Here is a 25,101-nt window from a genome sequence, read left to right as displayed (position 1 = left end):
ATTATAAATCCTTATGCCCAAGCTAGATGGTTTTATAATCTGTTGCAGAATAATTTATGCATGCCCACTAATTTATAAACAATAGAATATACCTTTCTTTTCTTAGAGGAGTTTCCAATCAGTGACTTTTCTTTTTCAGTTATGTTCATTCTGACTGATACACTTGTCTGTTTCAGAATTCGGCAGCTTCTCAGAGTAATATTGACTTGCAGCAGCCACAGCCATGGGCAGTGACAGATGAAAATCCTCTAACTCGTGGGACAGGTCCATTAGATGAGACAGAGGTTTCCCAACCTGGGGTAGGTAGGGGCAATGCCTCTGATCAGCAGGAAGTAGACAGAACTTCATCCCTCAGCACCCTTTTAAGATTAAGGGTAAGGGGCTGGCATTGTGGCATAGCTGGTAAAGCTGCTGCCTGCAACACTGGTGTCCCATGTGGGCACTGGTTTGACTCCCGGCTGCTCCACTTCTGATCCAGCTCCCTCCTAATGCATCTGGGAAAGCAGTAGAAGATGGCCCAAGTGCTTGGGCCCCTGCACCTGCATGGGAGACCCGGGAGAAGCTCCTGGCTCCTGGCTTTGGCCTGGCCCCTCCTGAGTTGTTGTGGCTATTTGGGCAATGAGCCAGTGGATGGGAGATCTGTCTCTCCCTTTCTCTATAACTCTGCCTTTTAGAAAAATAAATATTTTTTTAAAAAAGATTAGGGTTGCAGGGGCCGGCGCCGTGGCATAGTGGGTAAAGCTGCCGCCTGCAGTGCCGGCATCCGAGTGGGTGCTGGTTTGAGTCCCGGCTGCTCCACTTCTGAATCAGCTCTCTGCTGTGGCCTGGGAAAGCAGTAGAAAATGGCCCAAGTGCTTGGGCCCCTGCACCCACGTGGGAGACCCAGAGGAAGCTCCTGGCTCCTGGCTTCGGATCAGCGCAGCGCCAGCTGTTGCAGCCATTTGGGAGTGAACCAGCGGAAGGAAAACCTTTCGGTCTCTCCCTCTCACTGTAACTCTACCTTTCAAATAAATAAAATCTTTAAAAAAATGATTAAAGGTTGGTAATCTCAGAGGAGGGAATGATGTGGGATGAGTAGACAGGCAACTAGTTTTCAGATCCAGATATGCAAGCAGCAAATTAGTCTGTGGATTTGGATAGGCAAGCAGCTACTTTGGTCTATGTATATGGGTTGGCAAGCAGCGAGGCTTTGCCTGCCTATTAGGCTAGAAGCTATTTAGGGTTGCAGATCCAGATAAGCAGCAAGTTAGGGCTGCAGATTTGAATAGGCAAGCAGCTTCTTAGGTCTGTGGATATGGTTCGGCAAGCAGTAAGTTCAGCCTGCAGATCAGATAGGCAAGCAGCAAGTTAGGTCTGTGGAGGCAGATAGGCAAGTAGCAGTTAGGTCTGTGGCTGTAGATAGGAAAACAGTTACTTAGGTCTGTGGAGCCAGATAGGCAAGCATTGGGTTGTGTATTCTGCAGAGCCAGATAGGCAAGTGGCCGGTTAGGCCTGGGGATTTGGATAGGCAAACATGAGTTATTCTGCGGATCTGGCTAGTCAAGCAGCCAGTTAGGTATTCTGCAGATTCAGATATGCAAGCAGCGAGTTATATCTGCAAATCTGGATAGACAAAAACCTGTTTAAGTTTCTGGATCCAGCGAGTTAGGTCTGCTGCAAATCTGGATAGGCAAGCAACTACTTAGGTCTGTGGATATGGGTGGGCAAGCACAAACTTCCGGCCTGCAGGTCAGATAGGCAAGCAGCTGTTTACGTCTGCGGATCCAAATAGGCTAGCAGCTCATTCTGTCTGCCGAACTGGATCGGCAAACAACAAATTAGGTCTTTGGATCTGGATAGGCAAACAGCGAATTAGGTCTGTGGAGCCAGATAGGCAAGCAGCTAGTTTAGTCTGCAGATCCAAATAGGCAAGCATTTAGTTAAGTCTGGGGGGGGCTGAATGTCTGAAGTGGTGCAGCCCTCCCACCTGTCGGTGAAAACGTCTGTCTTCCCATAATGCATGTGGCACATCCGGGCCCTGTGTGTAGCAGCTATAAAAGGCGTGGAAGCGGGCGGGGTGGTGTGTTTCCGCCCATGGGGTGGTGTGTAAGGCCGTGTGCCTGCCTTTTCAGTGCTCAGTTTTTCATCACATGGACTTCGTGATGTGAACGGAACGAATGGAACATTTTCACACTCCTGCCAATTCTTGGACAGACCTTCCTTATTACAGGTACTGTTTTCCGTTTCCATTTCCCCCTAGCTTATGGGCAACTCTGGTCCATTCATGTTGCATATTTTTCTGTGTACTGCGGCCTGTTTTAGCGCATGAATGTATATTTGTTTCCAAGCACATAGTTAAAATGGGTTTTCTCTTGTTAATTTGTCTTGGGTCAGTTTAATTCTTAGCCCAGTCAAAAGAACATGATCAGAGTTCATAGCCAATGGGAAGCAAAAGAAAGGAAATGCATCACTTCCTATGAGCCGATTTCTATAGCGGGGATTCTAAGCTGTGAAATATCATGGTCACAGTTATCATCATTAGAAGTGCTTTAGTTTGTTGATGTCGGGTACCCAGCTTAAGATATTTTCTGAGGGGCCAGCAGGTAAAGCCGCTGCCTGCAGCGCCGGCATCCCATAATAGTGCTGGTTCTAGTCCTGACTGTTCCACTTCCGATCCAGCTCTCTGCTGTGGCCTGGGAAAGCAGTAGAAGATGGTCCAAGTCCTTGGGCCCCTGCACCCGCATGGGAGACCCTGAAGAAGCTCCTGGCTCCTGGCTGCAGATCGGCCCAGCTCCAGCCATTTGGTCATCTGGGGAGTGAACCAGCAAATGGAGGACCTCTGTCTCCCTCCCCTCTTCTCCCCTCCTCTCTCTGTATTTCTGTCTTTTAAGCAAATAAATCTTTAAAAAAATATTTTCTGAGCAGAGGAAATGAGGCAAGAAGGTTAAGAGGGTCTGTGCACTGGGCCTGATGATTTGTGAGGAGTTTTCTGTGATTCCAGATGTGTAGTGCAGTCTCTGCCAACGTTTGTTTTCCTCTGCATCTTTATTCTCCAAAGAGAGATTGGGAACGTTGTGTATTCTGGGCACTGTAAGGGTTAAAAGTCAGACTCCCTGCCCTTCACACTCTAAGTCTTCAAAATTTAGCTGCCACAACACTTAAAAGAATTGTGAAAACCCATGTGATCTCCTCACCTATTTTCAAGTGGACATTTCTAGTTTTCACAATAAATTTAAATAATTATATGAAAACGGTTACTACTGTACTATAAATATGGGCAGTTAAAGTGAAACATGTACATCACTCATTTCAATATGTACAGTGGAATCTGAATATCATTATATACTTACCGTAGTCCATTCTGAAAAACAGGAAAATCTACAGCATTTCTTCTCTTCAAAGTCATATTTTCATTCCACTCTTCAACATAATTTTATCCTAATGAAATTTGTTTTTATGCCTGAAGGGCTTGCTGATCACCCTGTATACTCACACATACATGCATGCACATACACATTCATGAAGGAACTTTAAAATGTGGAAAATTGAATTAAAATATGTTTAGTTTGGTGCAAATTTTTATTTAAATCTGTGAATATGAGAGATCTCAAAATCTCATGAAAATTTGTATTATGAAATAGTATGCATGGATTTCAAAATGTTTTTGCATCAAAATAAACTTTTAGGTCCATTTTCTGTGAACTTTTTGAAGTACCATTATATGACACACACACCTTTTTTCGTGACATTCACCTCAACTTTTTTTGTAGGATTTGCTTAATTGAATTGAAAGGCAGCGTTACAGAGAGAGAGAGACAGAGACAGAGAGAAAGAGAGATCTTCCATCTGCTGGTTCACTCCCCAAATTGCCACAACAGCTGGGGCTGAGTCAGGCCAACGCCAGGAGCCAGGAGCTTCTTCTGGGCCTCCCACATAGGTTCAGAGGCCCAAGCACTTGGGCCATCTTCCACTGCTTTCCCAGGCCATAGCAGAGAGCTGGATCAGAAGTGGAGCAGCCGGGACTCGAACTGCAGCAACTGCACGTGGTGGTCCGTCAACTTTCTTAGTGAAGTGTAACTTAAGCAGTGCACTGTTGGATTCAAACTCTAACTCCACTATGTAATAGTTGTGCCTTTAAGTAGTTATTTTAGCCTTATGAGCTTTTCTTTCCTTTCCCATAACGTTAGGAAGTTAATATTACCTATTTTGTAAGGTTGTTGGAAGAATTAAGTCAACACGTGAAAATACATAGTCAAGTGCTTAGCATATAATAAGCATTTAATAAATGATGATGAATTGTTAATCTACACCTCTTCACTCCCAAGCCTGCACACGTTCTTCCAGATACACTAGACCATGTTATTTTGTCCAGTCCTACTTTCTTATTCCCAGAGCCGCTAAAAAACCACCATCAGTATGCCACTGATTCTCTTCCAAAAGTTCCTCAAACTTCGATAGATGAACAGATTATTTCTTTCCTGCTGGCTCTCTGCCTGTTGCCACAGATATTCATGTGAAAACAGTAGAAGCTAGAGTTTTCTGGCCACCCAAGGAGCTATGAGGAAATGATAGACTCGTGGACACATTTTCTCCCCCCATGGTTTTTCATGAATCACACTATAGTTTTCAGTTACTTTAAGGTGATTTGTAGCTAATCCTAAAGCTATCTCCAGTGTGATCGATTCATGCTGTTATTTGATAATCCTATTAGCTTACTGTAGCTTTTCAAGTGAATTTTTGTTAGTAATAGTGATCATCTCTGGTTTCCATAGAGATATAACTAGGAGAAATGGACAATGTCCTTGGGAAGATTTTTCACCACTTTTTTACAGCCCCTTATAAAGTTAAAATCCATATATCCTATAATCCAGCAATTCTACTCCTAGGTATTTACCCACAGGAAAGAAACATGGGACTGCCTAAAGATATGTGAAAAAATATTGATTCTGCCCTGTTCATTATAGTCAGAAACTCAAATGTCCATCAAAAGTAAAATGGATAAGCAAACTTTGGTATATGCAAACAGAGGAGTACAACTCAGCAGTAAAACAGGATAGGCCGTAATATATATGACAACATGGATGAATCTCAAAAACATTCCTTTCTATGACCAAAACTAAATATAAATGAGTGTATACTCTATGGTTTCATTTGTATGAAGTTCTAGAATGTATCCTAAGAGGAATCAGAGAATTAATTACTTATGGAGAAGAGGCATTGATTGTAAAAAGTCAGAAGAAACTTTATGGGTGGTGGAAATATCTTGATTGGGCAGGGTGTTACATGGGTGTATACCTTTGCCAAAACTCATTGAACACTACACTTAATATATGTACATTTTATGGACGGTAACTTATACTTCATTACTTTTTATATTGAGAGAAAGTAAAAAAAAAACATAGCAGTATTCAAACTTACTATTGTAAGGGGCCTCAAAGATAACTTCACTTTAACCTATTCGGTTTTGAGGCCAGAAAATTCCATACAGCTGCCCGAGTGAGTGGCTGCTAAGCTCCGTCTTGAACCGTGCCGCAGGGAAAAGACAAGCTTGTCACCCAGTGTATCCATATGCAGTCACCGCCAGCTGACTCGCACTGCTGGTGCATGTTGTGCTTGCAGTCAACTCAACTTTTGCCTCTGCCAGCTAGGACATTCCATGGGCCCTCGTTCAACCTTGAGTGCCCCGTCCAGTGTTGCACCGTAGCGCCTATGTCAGTTAGCTTTTCATCACTACAACAAACACTTGACAGAACTTAGTTGTGAAGGAAAGAGGTTTGTTTCGGCTTCCAACTGTGGAGGTTCACATTGGGCTGCACTGGTTCAGCTGTTGGGTGCAGCATGTGGGAAGCGGTGATCACCTGGCTTTCCAGATGGCAGAGATTGGTTAGGGCCCAGTTCAACTCTTACAAGCAATCCTCTCATGATGACTGCCTCCCAAGGGCACACCCCTGATGATTGACCTCAGGGCCTCCCACCTCCTAGACACCATAATTGCATTAAATGTGCACCCTTAGTCCGTTACCCATTAACCTAAGACTTCGAGGACACCCAAACTAATATCTGGATCATAGTAGCATTGCGGACATTTGTACTAAGCATCAGCACTTCCTCTAATGTCTTTAAAATTCTTTCTCCAGATGCCGTTCATGGCTCTTGGATTTGTCATATAAGCAGATTATCTCAGACAACTTGGAGCAGTTTGGGAGTGAAACTGCCCAGAGTCCTGTGAAAGATTAATTACATAGAACCATGTCCTGTGACTGTGCCAGTGAAGAACTGCTTTACAGCACAGGAGACCCACATCAGGGCAAGAAGATCTTGGTTGCCTACGTAACTTGTGTAGGAAGCCTTCTAATTAGACTGTTATTCTTGATAAAAACCAGGGCTAGGAACACATCTCAAATCGTGACTGAAGTCGATGTTTCTTCCCTCTCATGCAATGCTACAGCATTAGATTACAGCCCCACTGCCACTGTAGGAATCAAGGAAAAGCAGTGACTTCCTCCCCAAGACAGAGCTTGCAAGTTCGGGGCAAGAAACAGTCCCAGGTGGGAAGGGGAGAGTAACACTGTCCACAAAGAGAAACTGCCGAATGCTGAGGGGAAGAGTGCAATTTGGTAAATTCTTTCCTTCGAAAATAGGAAATAGGTAGCTCTGCTGATTTTTCTTTGTGAGGAAGAACACAACCACAACCTGTGAAATGTCTCAGAGCAGACGAAAGTAGGATCTCAAAGTGAGTTTTTAATCTGCACACATGCCCATGTACACATGGCAAACGAAAGGAGTCAAGAGGACTGTTGAAAATTACAACTTCTGCTGAAAGCAGAATAAAAGAGCTCCAACATTTTGATCACAGTCCATTTTTATGGATTTCTGTTAGTTTAGAAGAACTGTCAAGTACTAGTTCATCTTAAATGCAAAACTGACACAGACTTTAGTGCTAAATGAACCTGAGTTAAAAAAAAAACCTGATGAATTACTCAGTTCAGTTCTTTGTTATGTATTGTCTCATTCCCGCTGTGTCTTTTGTATGATCACATTCACAGAATTCAGCCCGGTGCTGTCTGGGTGCACTGTCTGTCCTTAGCAACTGAGTGTTCTGGTCGTTGACATCTAATCTGACTGTTCCAAATTTGCTAGAAGACAATGAAAGAGTTGTACATTGAATTTTCTTTTGAAAGTCTTTTCTTCAAGAACTTAATACTGCTCCATAAAGATTCTGACTCCTTGGGTTTATCAAAGTAAAAATATTGTAACTGTTAAAAACATGACAAATAGAAAATGAGCACCTGTCACTGATTCCTCTTCTCGGTATGAGAATAGCAGGGTGGTAAAGCTCGTTCAAAGGAGAATTTTAGGAGACTGAGTGTGTACAGGCACTAAGAGAAGGCATTAGATGCATTGGATCATATTGGATACAAACGTAGCCAGTGTCCTGCAGAGCAGCACACATGTGACCTTTTGAGATTATCTGTTTGACTGGACAGAAACTTCTCAACCAGACTAAAAAAATGTTCAAGTTATATAACCTGTCAGAGCCTGGACCCTAATCAAGAGTAAAGAGTAAGTCAAATCCTGCCTGGTAAATAATCAGTGTTTCTTAATGTGTCTTATTAGTAAGCATGAAATTTCAGTTTAACATTCTAAAAATTCCCAGGAGCCAGAATATTCTTTCTAGAAAGGCCATTGATTGATGATTTTAGGCCTCCAGCCTGACCCCTGGCTGACAAATTATTCTAGGTGATGGGCGGTAAACACTCTCCAATCTGTCATCAGCGTTGGTGTTTTAACCTAATCCCAGCCGACTCTCAAGCTCCGTTCTCCATCTTCCTTGGCACCGCTTCCAAAGCCTGAATGACACTGCGAAACACCACACAGCCAGGTGTCTTCACGGGGGAGGGTACAATCTGCTTTTGAGTAACCTTGCTTTAAGTCCCTCTGGGTTCGCTATTGATGTCTTGTCATCTGTTCATCTGTCATTTCTTCGTTCTGGAAGTACAGTTGACCTTGGAAGCTTGTACATTGAGTTCCTGTGCACACAGCGTCTGTTCTTGGTTCCTCTCCAGCCCTACACGGGGTTGTGTGGCTCAGATATGCTTCATGAAGGACATCATACCTTACTTGGCTCTTGGAATCATGGAAAGAGAAGTTGAGCATATTTAACACAGGAATAATATGGTGAGCAAAGCAGTAGAGAATGGAAATGCAGTGACTGTAGTGTGATGAGATCCAGAATTTGGGGATGTAAGAAATAAGACAAGTGGGGATAGTGGATTATACAAGGTAAAATAAGATAATATTTGTCCAGTACCTGCTATGTGTCAAGTACTTTGGAAATTGATTTTGGTATGCCAGTTTCAAATATTATTCCTTATTCTCCAAATCAGCATGTTGGAGATTGAAATGCTTATCTTGAAGCTATGTGCCTTCCACTTTGTTGTGACTAAACCAACATCAAATACCAACTTTTCCTAGAAAATTTGGTCTCAGAGTGTTCTTAGTGGAAAAAGGAACACTACCTATTATCATGTAATTGATAGCAATGATTGTGTAACGGGTAGCAAATACTGTGTTAGCAATCACAATAATCATTATCCTGGCGAATGTTTTCTGAGCAGTTTACAAGTATTATCTCCGTTAATGCCAATGACAACCTCATAAGGTAGGCACTAGGACTAGTTGCCATTTTGCAGGCAAGGGTTTTGTAAAGCAAAGAGGTAAGCAAAGAGTGCAGGGTCCTAGAGTTCGTAGGTGGTGGCATCAGGATTTGAATCCAGGTCTCTGATTCCACACTGCAGAGAATCTATAGGAGAAAACCTGTTGGGATAACTGCACACCACTTCCAGGATTTACAGTCGAATGTGCACCTGTCTCACTGAAATCTCATACTCTCTTACTTTCTTACTTCCACCTACCCAGTCTGACCAGAAACCAAGAACCAAATTGCCATAGCCGAAACAACGAACTAATGGCAGCGTGGCAAAAGGAAGAATGTCTCAATCAAGTGTGGTGGTGGAAAAGGGGGTAAAGAAATTATGAGACAGGGGCAGTAGACAGAGTACTTAGGGTAGGATCCCAGAGCTAAACATCCTGGGTTGAATTTCTGTCTCAGGGATTTAGTAGTTGTGTGACCTTGAGGAAATTACTTAGCCTCTCTATGTTTTAGTTTCCCCATCTGTAAAATGGGTACAATGAGAACCTCTATTTAAAGTGTTCTTTTTTTTTAAAGATTTATTTTATTTATTTGAAAGGCACAGTTAGAGGGAAAGAGAGCAAGAGTGAGCACCAGCTTCCATCCACTGGTTCACTCCCCAATTTGCTTCAACAGCTAGGGCTGGGCCAGAATGAAGCCAGGAGCTTCTTTTGGGTCTTCCACCTTGGTTCAGGGGCCCAAGGACTTGGGCCACCATCTACTACTTTTCCCAGGGGCATTAGCAGGTAGCTGCATAGGAAGTGGAGTGGCCAGAATTCAAACTGAATGAGGTGCTGGCAGTACAGGCAGCAGCTTTACCCACTATGCCACAACTCTGGCACCTCAAGTATTCTTAGAAGTATTAAATAAGGGCTGGCGCCGCGGCTCACTAGGCTAATCCTCCGCCTGCGTCGCTGGCACACCGGGTTCTAGTCCCGGTCGGGGTGCCGGATTCTGTCCCAGTTGCCCCTCTTCCAGGCCAGCTCTCTGCTGTGGCCCGGGAAGGCAGTGGAGGATGGCCCAAGTGCTTGGGCCCTGCACCCCATGGGAGACCAGGAAAAGCACCTGGCTCCTGGCTCCTGCCATCGGATCAGCGTGGTGCGCCGGCCGCAGCAGCCATTCGAGGGTGAACCAACGGCAAAGGAAGACCTTTCTCTCTGTCTCTCTCACTGTCCACTCTGCCTGTCAAAAAAAAAAAGAAGAAGTATTAAATAAGTACATCTTTGTAAAACTAGTACAACAGTGCTCAGTATATAGTAACTGTATAATTAGAAACTGAATCAGGAGAATTGCAGGTGGGCCAATCATAGTCCTTGTTGATGACTGGAAGCACACTGAGATGTTTAAGAATAGCACATTCATTGTAGAAGCCACAAAAGACTAGATTAGCTGTTCTTCGACAGGTAGAGATTGGGCTTCAAAAGGCACTTGGTCGGCTGGCGCCGCAGCTCACTAGGCTAATCCTCCACCTGTGGTGCCGGCACCCCGGGTTCTAGTCCCCTGTCGGGGCGCCAGATTCTGTTCCAGTTGCTCCTATTCCAGCCCAGCTCTCTGCTGTGGCCCAGGAGTGCAGTGGAGGATGGCCCAGGTTCTTGGGCCCTGCACCCACATGGGAGACCAGGAGGAAGCACCTGGCTTCTGGCTTTGGATTGGCGCAGCGCACCGGCCGTATCAGCCACTTGGGAGGTGAACCAATGGAAAAAGGAAGACCTTTATCTCTGTCTCTCTCTCACTGTCTAACTCTGCCTGTCAAAAAAAAAAAAAAAAGTAAAAAAGGCAGTTGGTCAAACCCTCTGTTCACAGCCGTAAAGCAGAGCAACACCAAGAGTAGAGTAGGCGTGGTTAACGTGCTTGGCTCCTAGCACAGCAGAGTGGACAGTGAATCATAGTGTGTGCCATAAAATTCCATCCCAGAGAGGTCTGAGTGTTCCTGAACAGTAACTCGGTTTTCCTAGTGGGTGATTGTTCATCGTGCTGACTGGGCATGACCAGTCAGCTGCATAAGGCGGTGTTTGTCAGGAATGCGAGTTGCGTCTATCTGGATAAGACTCCACCAGAACTCTGGGTGGGAGTCATAAAACCACAAGATCATGTATCTCGTGAAGTAATTGGACAGACACATGATTGCTGGGCTGAGGCTTGCCACCTAGGTCCCGCTCAGGCACTGGGCACAGTCTCTCTCTTGTGGTGTCGCCATTATTTATCATTCATTTCCTGTTCAAGTATTGCATCTAGTGCTTTTCTTCATTGATCCTTTTCTTCTGAGATCATTGCTAAAAGCCAGTGCTTCCATTATAGCCAATGAAATACAGCCTGACAGGTTTAGCTGTTGTAGAATATTGGTGAAAGTAGACTGAGAGAAACCGTTGGGGCTCAGAAGACAATCCCCTAACATGTGACGCTTTGGCCCAGCAGAACTAAAGCAGCAGCCTCCAGGTCTGACCCTCACTCTGCCCCCTTTCTCCTGAAATCCAGGCAAGGGTGTAAGCTGCCACAGAACACACCACGCACTGGAGTAAGGGAGAGAGTTTATTGGGGGAAACTCGACAGACTGGAGGGAAGGGACAAAGAAGGAACAGAGGCAGAAGGAGAGCGTGAGAGAGAGAGACAGAGAGAGAGAGAGACAGCGGTCAGGGGATGGAGAGGAAGAGAGAGCGAGCCACGTGTTCAGGAACAGTTCTTTTAAAGCTTTGCCAGGGGATGGGCAGGGAAGCAGGAGCAGTGAATCCCATTAGGATGGGGGTGGGGCTGACACCAGTGGTTGGGCCATGTGGTCACCTGGCTTCCAGCAGTGGCGGCGAGGGCTAAAGCCTAGGATGGTGCCAGGGTGTAGATCACACCGTAGATAAGATCGCGCCATTTTTCTAACAAGGGGCTTTCTCTGAAGTTCCCGCTCTACCTAAAGATCGGGTCCATCAAAGAAGAACACAATTGTTTTCAGTCTTCTTACAGAAATTCAGTTAACCAAGGATGATTAAGTTCATATGAGGAAGAGACTGAAAATCCGACACAATACCGAGAGCCCAGAGGACTTTGTACCAGGCTGCTGTCTGTTCTTCCAGTTCCATGCATCTCCCCTAAAAATCATTTGCTACTTTTCTAAATGACCTATATCTCATTGCCCTTCCTACTAGGAAGAAGGTACTTTAACTTCAACCATCTGCCCTTCTTTGAGCTCCGTGTTTCATAGGCTCCTGTGCTTGCGCATCTTGATAAATCCTTTTCTCCTGTTACACTGAGCCTGCAGAGCCAAGGCTTGAGCTTCCTTACAAAGCCAGATTATTTTTACTTGCATGAAGTCTGTCTAGCTTCAATTTACCCTTTAGTTGTTCCAAACAAGAAAAATATTCCATCAGATTTTGAAAAATATTCCATTAGATTTTGAAGTTTATTAGCAATATTCTATCAAAATATTACATTATATTATATTATCCTAAACATAGATTTTGCTGTTAAAATGTTTTCTGCATCACTCAAATGGTATTCTTACATCTTAGGGCCTATTTCTTCTTCAAATATCTTATTTTAAAATGTATCAATTCACAAATGAAGGAAGATTGGCAACCTCACTGGCTTTCTTTTTCCTTTTCCTTTGTAATTGAGACATTTCCTTAGAATATCCTCCTTTTTGCCAAGTACCTTCACTCCTGTCAACACACATAAAACACAAAGGTTCTAAAAAGAGAGCAGCAGGATTATGTGTAACTTCCATGTATTATTACTGCTAAACCCCAGGGGTTGGTCATCTTTTGTTAAGGGATTATTTGTAGTGCATACTTTACCAAAATTATCCTGTTTTATTGCTAAGTCCCTTCTTAGCATTATGCTGCAAATATCTAAGGCTGCAAATATCTAACTACAGCCCTTACAAAAGATATAGTTCTTTGTTTTTGAAGATTATGCTGCTAATTTACCATCAACACATGTATGGGTATTGTCCTGCCAAACACTTGCTAGATTGCATTTGTGACAACACATACAGGTATGCCTTTTAGTTGGCTGACATCAGAGGAGCAGGCTGTGCCCATCTGCTGTCTTCAAGAGAAGCCAGTGTCCGGTGTTCGGTGCAATGGTTAAGCTGCTGTGTGGCACACCAGCATCTAGTATCAGAATACTGCCAGTTTGTGTCCTGGCTTCTGTACTTCTGATCCAGTTTCTTGCTAATTCATACTCTGGGAGGCAACAGATGATGGCTCAAGTACTTGGGTCCCTGCCACCTGTGTGGGAGACCCAGTTTGAACTCCAGGCTTCCTGTTTTGGCTTGGCTTAGGCCTTGTTGTTGTGGGCATTTGGGGAGTGAACCAGCAGCAGATGGAAGATCTCTGTGTCTGTCTGTCTTTCAAATAAGATGAAAACAGATGATATTTTATAAAGCCAAATGATCAATTAAACTTTCTGAGATATAATCTTTGTTTTAGCTGATCAATAGACTTAAGGATCCTTAGTCTTAGATTTCAGAATAATTCCAAATTTCTCCAACTCTGTCAAGGTATGTCATGAAAGCTTTCAAGAAATTAGCAAATGAGATAAACTTTGGCTCAACCCAAACTTGATTGAATGTGTTCAATTTGAAGGAAATTCCATCCATTAAATTAAATTAAAATATGGTAGAAAAACTAAATGATAGAAAAGAAATCCTACTTATTCTCCTATACTAAAAATATAAGTAGATCTTAATTTATTTAAGACTTGGTGTATTAAAAATAAAAACAAATTCTCTCTATAAATATGCATGTATGATGTAAGTTCTGTGGACTATAACTCTTAAAACTGAAGCATGCTATTGCAATCACACTGACAAAATGGAGGGAGTGAGCCTACAATGAGATAGCAGTCAACCCAAAATAATTAGGAATAGAAAAAGAATTTTTAGTATTAAATAATATTCTAAATGTTAAACATTTGAGCAACAGGCAGGCATGGTGAGTCTACTTCAGTATCTCAGCTTGTGATGTAAACGAACACTTGACTTAGCTTCAAGCAGTCTTTACTTTTACCAAGAAATCTAAAAAGGCCAAACTTAAGCATTCTCTTTTATCTTGATGCTATGTGATGTCAAACACACCTAATGGCAGTATTCGAGGAGTGAACCAGCCTATGGGATCCCCCCGCCCCCGGTTCTAATGAAAATGAAAAATAGGCCAGCTCTCTGCTGTGGCCAGGGAGTGCAGTGGAGGATAGCCCAAGTGCCTGAGCCCTGCACCCCATGGGAGACCAGGATAAGTACCTGGCTCCTGCCATCGGATCAGTGCGGTGCACTGGCTGCAGCACGCCGGCCGCAGCGGCCATTGGAGGGTGAACCAACAGCAAAGGAAGACCTTTCTCTCTGTCTCTCTCTCTCACTGTTCACTCTGCCTGTCAAAAAAAATATTTTAAAAATGAAGAATAGTAGGAAACTTCCATCTTGGAAAGACAACTATTTAAAACAACAAAGTTTTTGCCTTTTAGAGATACATTCTGATACATTTATGGATGAAATGATACACTGTCAGTGATCAGCTTCAAAATAAGACAGTAAACATGGGAAGTTGGTGGAAGTAGAGCTCAAACAAAATTTGCAATGAGTTGGTAACTGTTGAAGCCGGGGCAGTGGATACATGGGCGTTCACTATATATGGTTGTCTTCTGTATACATTTTGAACTTACGATAATAATAAAATAAATGCAGACAAAACTGAAAAATAGAAAAGGAAGGAAGGAAAGGGCTATGATTTGAACAAGATTTTCTCCTGAACTCATACAGATGTTTAAATCCCAAAGTCCTAAGTTAATTGTATTAGGAAAGTTTTAAATTATGTGTTTAGAGGTAGAGACTTTGAGAAGTGATTAGATTGAATTCAGTTATTGGGGTGGGGCCCATGAACAAATCATGGGGGCTTTATGAGGAGAGACACAGACATGTATGCTCCCTTTTGCCATGTGATGTTCCATGTAGAGTCTGGACTCTACCAGCAAGGACACCATCACCAGAGGCCAAACTAATGGGGCCTGTGCTGTCTTGGACTGGGTGCCTCCAAGACTGTGAATCAAAATAAACCTCTTTTTTTTAAAGATTTATTTATTTTATCTAAAAGGCAGAGTTAGAGTCTTCCATCTGCTGGTTCACTCCCCAAATGGCCGCAACGGCTGGAGCTGGGCCAGGCTGGAGCCAGGAGCTTGTTACAGGTCTTGCACACGGGTACAGGGGTCCAAGAACTTGGGCCGTCTTCCCCTGCTTTCCCAGGCACATTAGCAGGGAGCTGGATTGGAAGTGGAGTAGCCAGAATGTATCCACTGCCCCGGCTTCAACAGTTACCAACTCATTGCAAATTTTGTTTGAGCTCTACTTCCACCAACTTCCCATGTTTACTGTCCATATGGGATGCCAGCATCGCAGGCGGCGGCTTAGCCCCCTGTGCCACAGCACCAGCCCCAAAATAAACCTCTTTCCTTTATAAGTAGCCTATGTCCAGGATTTTATCATCGTCATGAAAAGGTAGAAAGGGAAGGAAGAAAGCATCCTTGCTGCAGAGTGTGTCAGTTTTGTGTGTGTGTTGGGAGTTTTATTAATTTCCTAAGGCTGCTATCGTGAATTACCACAAACTTGGTGGCTTACAACCAGACAGATTTGTTCTATCCCAGTTCTAGAGTTCAAAAGTTCAAAACCAAGGTGGCAACAGGACCACACTCACTCTAAAGGCTCTAGCAGGAAATCCTCATGATTCTTCCAGCTGCTGGTGGTTCCTGGTATTCTTAGGCTTGCAAACACATTACTTCACTCTGCTTTCATCTTCATATTGTCTTTTCTGTGTTCTGTATTGTCTTCTTACAAGGACACCATTTATTGGACTTAAGAGCCACCCTAAATCCAATAGGATATCATCTCAAGAGCTTTAATTACTTACATTTGCAAAAATGATATTGCCAAATAAAGTTACATTCTGAAGTTCCAGGTGGCCTGAATTTTAGAGGAACATGATTCAACTCATGACAGGGGTAGAAGTTGACAGTGAAAACAAACTGGAGATAGGGTGAAAAGAAAAAGCCATAAAGTAATAAAGTAATAAGGTTCAGAAATGAAGAAAGCCAGAACTAAGGTATTGCCTCTGGGGATTCAGTGGAGCTTGACATGTGGATGTATACTCCATAGTTGCGATTTGAGGTAGTAAATTAGTGATTGAGGCAGGTCCAAGGAGCAGCTGGAGGCCAAAGGGGACCCTGGAGCCAGCTGGAGGTAAAGGTCGGTGAGAGGGTTTCTGAGGGGTCCTCAGTGTTGACAGACAAAATAAAAGGGGAGAGAGTTTTTCACCCTAGCGAAGTTAGATTAAAGGCATAGATGTGAAAATCTGTGCAGTGGCATCTAGAGAAAAGAGTAAGTGACATGATGGTATTAGAGGATAAAATAGAAGGCAAGGAGAAGCAAAAGCAAAAGCAAAAGCCGGAGTTGTAGACGGGAGCTGCATCTGGGAGAGCTGTGAAAGCCATGTTAATAAACTGGGACTTATCTACTGATTTACCAGAGACATTTTCAGACTTTAAGCAGGTGAGTGGCATGGTGACATTTTCCTCTTAGCAGACAGCATTAAGAGTGGATCGGAAACATGGCTGGGTTTGTGGCATAGTGGGTTAAGTCATCCTGTAGGGGTGCCTGTTCAAGACCTGGCTGCTCCACTTCCTTTTCAACTCCCTGCTAATGTGCCTGGGAAAATAGCAGAGAACAGCCCAAGTGCTTGGGCCCCTGCACCCACATGGGAGACCTGGATGAAGCTCCTGGCTTCGGTCTGGCCCAGCTCTAGTTGTCCTGGCCATTTGGGGAGTGAACCAGCAGATAGAAGATTCCCTCTCCCTTCTCCCTCTCCCTGCCTCTTTCTTTCTGTATATTCTTTCAAAGACATAAATCTTTAAAAAAAAAAAGTGAATTGGAGGCGAGGAGGTTGTCTCGTTCTGTTTTCTGTTGCTGTAACTGAATACTACCGATTGAGTAGTTTATAAAGAATAGATGTTTATTCAACTCACAGTTCTTTAGTCTGGGAGGTTCAAAGTTGGGGTGGGTTGCAGGGATGTCTGGAGAGGACCTTTTTGCTAGTGAAGACTGCAGAGTCCTGAGGCAGTGCAGGGCACCACACAATGAGAGCCATGTGTTCAACAGGCTAAGACAAACTGGCTTTTCTAACAGATGCACATTCCAGATAACCTGCTAACCTATTAATCCACGAGTGATGACCTAATCACCTCTTAAAGGTCCTGTCTTGTGGGGAGCAACTGGGAGTAACTCAGACTAGACTAAGTTACTGGAATTAAGACTTATTCTATGCATCTGCTCTCCCACAATATGGCACTGGGAGAGGAGGAAACAGCTTCTACACAGCTGCCTCCAGTTCAGCCAATAAACTGTAGGACCTGCTCCTGATTGGAGGAGAGCAGCGTACTCGGCGTGTGGGTAGCAGAGTTGGGATTGGTGGAAGAGGACTATAAAGGAGGAGAGAGACAACATGCACCAGGAACATCTATCTGAAGGAACACCTGTGCAGCCCCCGAGAGAGCCGGCCGGCGGTGTGCTGCTCCCCCGCGGAAGTGGGGAAAGTGGCAGGGGGAACCGCCCTTCCACGGAGGTGGAAGGGTCGGTAGCCAACCCGGGAAGAACCAGCAGCAAACCCGGGGAGGGCCGAGCGGACAAAAGAACAGCGCAGGGTCCTGTGTCGTTCCTCCACGAAGAGGGGGAGCGACACTGTCTAGTCCCACATCTTAATATCTCACCATGTGGATTAAATTTCAACATAAGTTTAAATGTGGGTATTCAAACCATAGCAGAGGTTGATTAGAATGAATTTGTGGTCCAGGCAAAAGATGCTCAGGGCCTGAATGAGGATAGCCATTGTGAATGAGAGAAGGGGGTATGGAATCAGAAATAAAAGAATATGGCAGATAATGCTGAGGTAAGATGAGATACTGGCACACAGGATTCTTATTCAGTGCTTCTGGGGGGTGACCTGGTCAATCCATCTCCATTCTTCCATTAGAATTTTGCCACATCGGGCCGGCGCCGCGGCTCACTAGGCTAATCCTCCGCCTAGCGGCGCCGGCACACCGGGTTCTAGTCCCGGTCGGGGCGCCGGATTCTGTCCCGGCTGCCCCTCTTCCAGGCCAGCTCTCTGCTGTGGCCAGGGAGTGCAGTGGAGGATGGCCCGGGTGCTTGGGCCCTGCACCCCATGGGAGACCAGGAAAAGCACCTGGCTCCTGGCTCCTGCCATCGGATCAGCGCGGTGCGCCGGCCGCAGCGCGCCGGCCGCGGCGGCCATTGGAGGGTGAACCAACGGCAAAAGGAAGACCTTTCTCTCTGTCTCTCTCTCTCTCTCTCACTGTCCACTCTGCCTGTCAAAAAATAAAAAAAAATAAAATAAAAAAAAAGAATTTTGCCACATCGTACAATGTAAGGTAACTTGGATAGATGACTCGAGATTATACTGTGCACACTATTTGACCCATCTATTCTTCTTCAGGAATAAACCTGTAGGGGCATAAAGAACCTAACAAGTGTTGAAAGCTGTTAGCTATCAATTTAAAAATTGATAAAAAATTAAATGTGTACCAGTAGGCATCTGCTAATCCTATACTTCTAATCAGTAGGCATCTGCTAATATTTATATGGGCTGTGCATTTAGTACAGCGGTTATGATGCCACTTGGGAAACCCACATCCTTTTTTGGTGTGCCTGGGTTCGATTCTTGCCTCTGTTTCCAATCTGATTTCCTGTTAATGTTCCCCTTGGGAGGCAGCAGACAATAGTTCAAGTGGTTGGGTCCTTGTCACCCACATGGGAGACCATGACGGAGTACTAGGCTCCTGTTTTCAGTCTAGCCCAGTCTTAGGCATTTGAGGAATGAACTAGTAGATGGAAGATCCTTCTTGGTCTCTCTGCCTTTGAAATAAAACCACTTTTGGCTGGCACCGTGGCTCACTAGGCTAATCCTCCGCCTGTGGCGCCGGCACCCTGGGTCCTAGTCCCAGTTGGGGCACCGGATTCTGTCCTGGTTGCTTCTCTTCCAGTCCAACTCTGCTGTGGCCTGGGAAGGCAGTGGAGGATGGCCCAAGTCCTTGGGCCCTGCACCCGTATGGGAGACCAGGAGGAAGCACCTGGCTCCTGGCTTCGGCTCAGTGCAGCACGCCGGCCGTAGCAGCCACTTGAGGGGTGAACCAATGGAAAAGGAAGACCTATCTCTCTGTGTCTCTCTCACTAACTCTGCCTGTAAAAAAAATAAAAATAAAAATAAAGATAAACCACTTTTAAGTACTCAATGTATAAACCAAAAATTATATTCAGCTTGGATGCAAAGGCACAACTTAGGATAAAGAAGCAATTTGACCTGATTAGATTGCTCCATTTTAATTATAGTATAGTTGTCATAATAGCAGTTGACAAACTTTTTCTGTAAAGGTACAGACAATAAACATTTTAGGTTTTGTGGGCCATATGGTCTATCACAACTACTCAACTCTGCCATTGTAGCGTGAAAACAACCGTAGGCAGTACTTGTATGTAAATAAGCAAGCATAGCTGTGTTCCAATAAAATTGAATTTACTAAAGCAGTCAGCAGGGTAGATTCGGCCCACAGCTGTATTTTGCCAACCTCTGCCCTACAGAATAAGGTAAAGTTCTGGCTGAATCTGCAATCAGCTTTGTACTTTGGGGCAACTTATTTCTCCTGTCCTATTTCAGCTCTTTGTTGTGAGAATTAAATAACATGCGAATACAAATTGGTTTGCTAAATGATATAAAAATATAGGCTGCTTTTGCCATTTTCAGATGTTTCTTTTGTTGTTATATTTACTGTACTTCAGTCTTATGACCTGCCTCTGAAGGTAGGTATTTGGTACTCTTTTCTCTGAGCCGCCTATTAAACCTTCAGGAATCATTCCATCCAGTGATGGTCTTTGTTCACAGCCTTGTAATCGTAGGGATGAAGGCAATTCTCCCTCCTTTCTGAAGGTTTCCATCTGCTCAAGGAAACTGACAATAGATCAACAGAGAAAAGGGCATCCAAGTCTATTATGCACACAGTGCAATTAGAGGAGAGAGGTTACTAAGTAACCCAGTGAGATTCAGAAACATATCCGCATCTTCAGAGGCGAGAGGGGGTGTAGGCAATTTAGAGGGGCAGTAGATTATTTTTAGGGAAAAAGAATGGGCCTAAGAACAGACGCTAGCCTGAGATGATGAAGTTTCCCGGGGCTCTGAGGGAGGTGGTGACAAGTTAGGGACGGGGAAGGGCAGAACTGCACAGGGAGCACAGGCTGTCATCTTAGGCCAGCTCTCTCAGGGAACTCCCGGAGCTGCCCTCAGAGGATTAGAGGAAACTGCTGTCTGGGCTTGGTGACAATTCTTAGTCTCGTCTCATGATTAATTTTCCCTGGTTTATGAGATCTTATGGAGGGAGTCCAAGACACTTGCATTCTTTTGGAAGAATTCCCTTTGGTCAGATAAAGAAAGTGGACAGAGAGGGAGAGGTCCAATTGGAGGATGGGGAAGGAACAAGGGAAGGTTAGAGAGGCCTTGATTCTAAGGCCTTCCAATGTCTTGTAATTCATAGTCTACGGTATCATTTTCTCAGTCCCAATGGAACCAGGAACTTTATCAGTCTAGTGGAAAGGCTGTTGCTTTAGAGCAGTCCTGGATTATTCTCACTTTAGTTGTCAGTTCCGTGGGTGTATGACCTGTGCAGATACAAAGGTCCTAGTGTTTAGAAAGGCTGCGGGTTTGTTTTTATGTTCTGTTGTTGCTATCATGAAATTGTTTAATAGTTTAACTAGGGCACTGCATTTTTACAATGTAACCAGTTCTGCCCTTGTATATTGGGAAGAATTAACTTTCCATTTTACACTTGTAACACTTTCAAGTGACACAAAATGTTTGACAGTAAGAAAACTTAAATGACCTCTATTCCTAAAAAGAACCCCACAGACATGTGTCCTATATTCTTTCATTTATTGAGTCTGCTATGCTTGAAGAAAATCCAGAGCAAGAAAACTCTTTAAATTATGCTAAGTTTATGGACAAATATATTAAAAAACATTTTTGTCCTCTTTATAAAGGTAAATCTTGATAAACATTTTTAGTGTTGTGAAAGTATTGAGAATTTAAAACCAAGTCAGAATTATGTAATTTTTGCAGTTATAAGTAGCTACCTATTTTGTGGTCTAAATGCAAGTACGTACTCTCAAAGTACCATATTCAACACTTCCCGGGAATTCCTCCTGCGTTTTCATAGAAGGCATGGGTGTGCTGGGTCAGTGGATTGTGCTTGTCAAGCACATGTGAACAATTATTGGCTGTATTTTAGAAGGGGGAAAGTTGCTGACAGGGTACAGGCATTGCCTTAGAGCAGCTGTGAGGTCCCAGTGGTCGGCCTTTGATTTCTGAATCACACTGTGGGCTTTCCAGCACCCTACAATTAGGTATTCCAAAGGACCAACAGCTGCGTTGTGTAAAAGGGGGAGGGGGTGATTGTCTTATTTATACTGGGAATAAAACGCTCTTGTTTTAAAGGAAGTGTATTTAGATAGAGTGAACCAATGCACTTTTTTTTAAGTAAGTGGCTCGCAAGTCGAGGTCAGTCTGAAACAACATGGCTTCAGTCATGTTTTACTTAAGAACAAGGTTGTCTAAAATCATTCAGATATGCCAGTATTCACTAGTGATGTAGCCCCAGACATGTTGTTGCCAAACATCCCAAACTAGTTGTGGGAGTAGCCATAGAACCCCCAAAGTCTGCTCGCCTGACACGTGGAAAGCCAGTTGCTGACATCAGTTTGGTGGAAGAAAATAGGTTTTTATTGCAAAGCACAGAGCAAGGAGCAGGGTAGTATTGCTTAATTCCCAGGCTCCCTAAGGAGTTAGGGGTGAAGGTTTAGATTGAGATTGGGGTGGAGAGGTGCATGATCAGCTCACATCCAAGTTCCCAATTGGTCAGTGGTCCTTATGATCTTTCTTTGGTTGGTGATTCCATGCTCTTTAGAGAATTTGTGATAGCCAGGTGGGCTCCAGTTGGTCTGAGGGATGCATGCAATTCCCCTAAACAAACCACTCAAGACAACACTGGCCATCAAGGTTCTTATCTATGGGAGAAGCAAATGACTCCTTGAGTCAGATGATTAGAACCTTGTAAGGTCAGGCAAGAACACCTTAGGTTCAAGGCTGGGTCTTCCTTTTTATAGGGGTTGGCTTCAAGGTTACCCCAAGTTTGACCCCTGCCCTGTTCATGTCCAAACATAAAGGATCTTCTTAGCACATTGTAGACACAAATACACATGTATAAATGTGTATACACTTCAGGAATTTGAATTGCATGTGTATGAGGTCTTCAAAAAGTTCATAAAAATGTATGTTATAAAAAACTATACCTGGATTTCTAATTTTTACAGTGAAATAAAATCTCAATTGCATTTTAGCATGAACTTTTAAAACATACAGAAGCCCCCCACATACACATTGTAGCCAGGAGTATTTCATTCTTCTGGACTATGTTACATGGCTCAGTCATGACTGTTTTATTTATAATTTTAATGAACCACTTATTGTTAGGTTCTCGGGGTTTTATACTCCAATAAAGCGAAGAGGCAACTGGTTGAGGCAAGTAGTTTTATTGAAGGTAGGACAGCAGAAGAAAAAAAAAAAACGGTGGGTGGTAAGATGCACGTTCAGACAGCAAGTGGGGGACCAAGAAGCTCAGCCCTTAGCCCCCTCCCCACCCCTGGGTGATGGCAGTTGTTGCCTTATACTCCTGGCCTGGGCAACGGTTGTGTACATGTGCAGAGACCCATATCCACAGGGATAAGATGGGCCATTCTTAATTGGGCTCAGTTTGCCTGGTGTGAAGTTAACAATATTTGTATCCCAGTGGCCTAGAAAGTCCTAACAAATGCAACATTTTAGCGTATTTTTCTATATAAAGAAAAAAAGATAAAACTTCAGGTATTGATATAAAAGGTCCTGGTGAGGGCAGAGGAACCAGGGAACAGGGATGAAGGCACTCTGAGGCCTCTTAACAGGAGAACATTATCAATGTGGGTTTCGGGGAAAGTTTGAACCAACTGAAGGAGGCACAGCCCTAAAGCTACAAGAAGGAAAACTGTTATGAGGTGAGTGAGAAGAGGCACAAGCCACGGTATCCATGAAGGTTTCTGAAACCAGTCACTCCAAGGTTTAGACAGCTGCTGTTGAATTTTGGCTGCCCCATCCACCAGCTTGCAAGCAGCATCCTGGACGAGACTGGATACATAAGAGCAACAATCTTCCTCTAAGAACAAAAGAGGATACCCTCCTTTTCCGTTGTTGGCAGGTGCAAGCCCTGTTGATTTTGTAAAGTTACTGCTGCCAAGGAGTCATCTCAGAGGCCTCGAGAGAACTCATCTAAGCTGTTTCATATATCTTTTTTTTTTTTTGACAGGCAGAGTGGACAGTGAGAGAGAGAGACAGAGAGAAAGGTCTTCCTTTGCCGTTGGTAGTGGCAGAAGGATATAGCAAGTCTTCCTATGCTCCTCACCCCAGCAGCAGTTCCTAAGCTGGCTAGGAGTAGTAGGGTAACAACTCTTTTGTGGTGGATATTTGCAGTCAGAGGAACCAGTAGATTGGTTATTGGGGCAACGTCAGTATTAGGAGACAGAAAAATGAGAGTACAAGTTCTGGTCCAGTTAGTTGGGGAGGCAGAGGTAAGTGTTGGTCCCACAAAGGAAGAAGATTCCCTGTTCATGTAAACAGGTTGTTAGGTGGCTGGAAAAGAGATGTTTAAGCACATAAGTGCCTTGTGCTGTCCCCAGTCCATCCTCCCACACATTGAAAGTGCCTCCCAATGTGGTGCCTATGAGAGGTTGTAAGGGATTATTATGGGTACTTTGGGTCACACCTAGTGATTTATTTTCATAAAGAATAAAAGGTTTGTGTGTATCTGAGGAGCCAATTGGTACAATTTTTAAATGAGTCTGGAAGAAGGCACTGTGTCATTTGAGGTTCCGAGGTAGGTTGCCAGGGAAAGAGCCCATGCCGTGTAGAGGGATGGCCTACACAGAACTGGGAGTTAGGCAGAGAGAGAGTGGGGGAACCCTGAGAACAAGACAGGTTGTGTGAATTTGCCATTAGTCTGAGGGGCCAGTAATAGTCCTGATTCTTACACCACGAAGGTTGGGAGAGATATCCCCCAGGGTGAGGCTGCCCCAGGATGAGGTCCTTATGATGCAAAAAGGGGCTTTATCCAGGAGTTGTATGTTGGTATATTGGTGCAGGTGTATAGGTAGTTAACTGGGCCAGACATTTTTGAGGTAAGGAAGTTCCGTGACACTTGACATAAGCTTAATGGCCTGGTCTGCCTGGGCTGTAGGATAAATTTTGAGGAGAGTTTCTGCTGTGTCTGAAAGCGCTGTGCTGTTAACCCAGGCAGGCTGAGGGGCAGAGACCGGAGTGCAAGTGGAGGAAGATAATGAGACTTAGCCAGCAACTTTTTGCAAGGTTTACATTCCATTTAGAAGGGAAAGGTGAGGCTGAGTGTGCTGTTCCAAGTAATGTGCAACAAGAAAGTTTTGTGCAGGGACAGGACAGGAGAATCATCGTTAGGTGTTAGAGTCAGAATAGGTAGAGCATCCTAACCAAAGATAAAGGCAGTCAGCTGTGTAGTCAACAAAGTCTCCCTGGAGAAAACATTCCCACAGGAAAGAGAGGAGCTCTTGCTCTGATTGGATGGGGGTGTCACAGCTTTCTATAAGAGTCAGGACAAGATCATAGAATTGTCCTGGGTCAGACATGGGGGAGTCTCAGTTTTCTATGCAGCTGTGTCTTCCTTCGTGTCCTGTATCACAGTTTTGTGAGCAGTCGTCTCTTCCTCCTCAGAGTCTCCGGTATAGCAGTGAAGCGAAGGGGCGTAGGTATTAGGGTTGTGGCTGCCACCTCTTCAAGGGCCTCCCCTTGTTACCTTCCTGGGTCAGGATGAGTTTTAACCTGGAAAAATGAATCCTGGAGGGAAAGCATGACAGATTAGTAACCGTGGAGGTCATGGGAACCATCAAAAAAGGCCTACTCCAACTGTACTGAATTGGCTTTGGGTTGACGGTTTTTACATAAACCCAGTCTCCTGAGTTAGCCTGTAATCAAGAAGGGTTAGAGCAGAGTTTGGGGAGGGAAAATCTGCAAAATGGTACAGGAACTGACAGGTCTGGGCTAATACCGGAATATAATCTCCAAAGGAGGAAGTTGTGGGAGACCTGGATGAAGCTCCTGGCATCAGCCTGGCTGTTGTGGCCATTTGGAGAGTGAACCAGCAGATGTAAGATCGCTCCCTCTGTCTCACTCCTGGCAAGTAAATACATACTTTTTTAAAAGGGTGGCATGGAGGGTCTACAACTGGATATCTGAAATCATAGAGCTTGATGGCATAAAAGGGTCTGAATACAGTGTGAAGTATGT

At 44.1% G+C, this 25,101-nt stretch overlaps 2 long non-coding RNA genes across 2 annotated transcripts in view; one reads left to right on the top strand and one right to left on the bottom strand.

Annotated features, from left to right (window-relative positions):
* Positions 1 to 2,075: 2,075 nt before the first annotated feature.
* Positions 2,076 to 25,101, top strand: part of LOC138847719 (uncharacterized) — a 40,061-nt gene continuing 17,035 nt past the window's right edge. Inside the window, exon 1 of the long non-coding RNA XR_011385663.1 lies at positions 2,076 to 2,209. This is a non-coding gene — a long non-coding RNA (uncharacterized lncRNA). The remainder of the gene's footprint in view (positions 2,210 to 25,101) is intronic.
* The window catches only part of LOC138847720 (uncharacterized), a 232,326-nt gene continuing 229,498 nt past the window's right edge, over positions 22,274 to 25,101 (bottom strand). The window contains exon 4 of the long non-coding RNA XR_011385664.1: positions 22,274 to 24,651. This is a non-coding gene — a long non-coding RNA (uncharacterized lncRNA). The remainder of the gene's footprint in view (positions 24,652 to 25,101) is intronic.

This window comes from Oryctolagus cuniculus, chromosome X, assembly GCF_964237555.1.
Source record: "Oryctolagus cuniculus chromosome X, mOryCun1.1, whole genome shotgun sequence".
Lineage (NCBI taxonomy): Eukaryota > Metazoa > Chordata > Mammalia > Lagomorpha > Leporidae > Oryctolagus > Oryctolagus cuniculus.
This window is presented reverse-complemented; position numbering and strand designations above follow the sequence as displayed.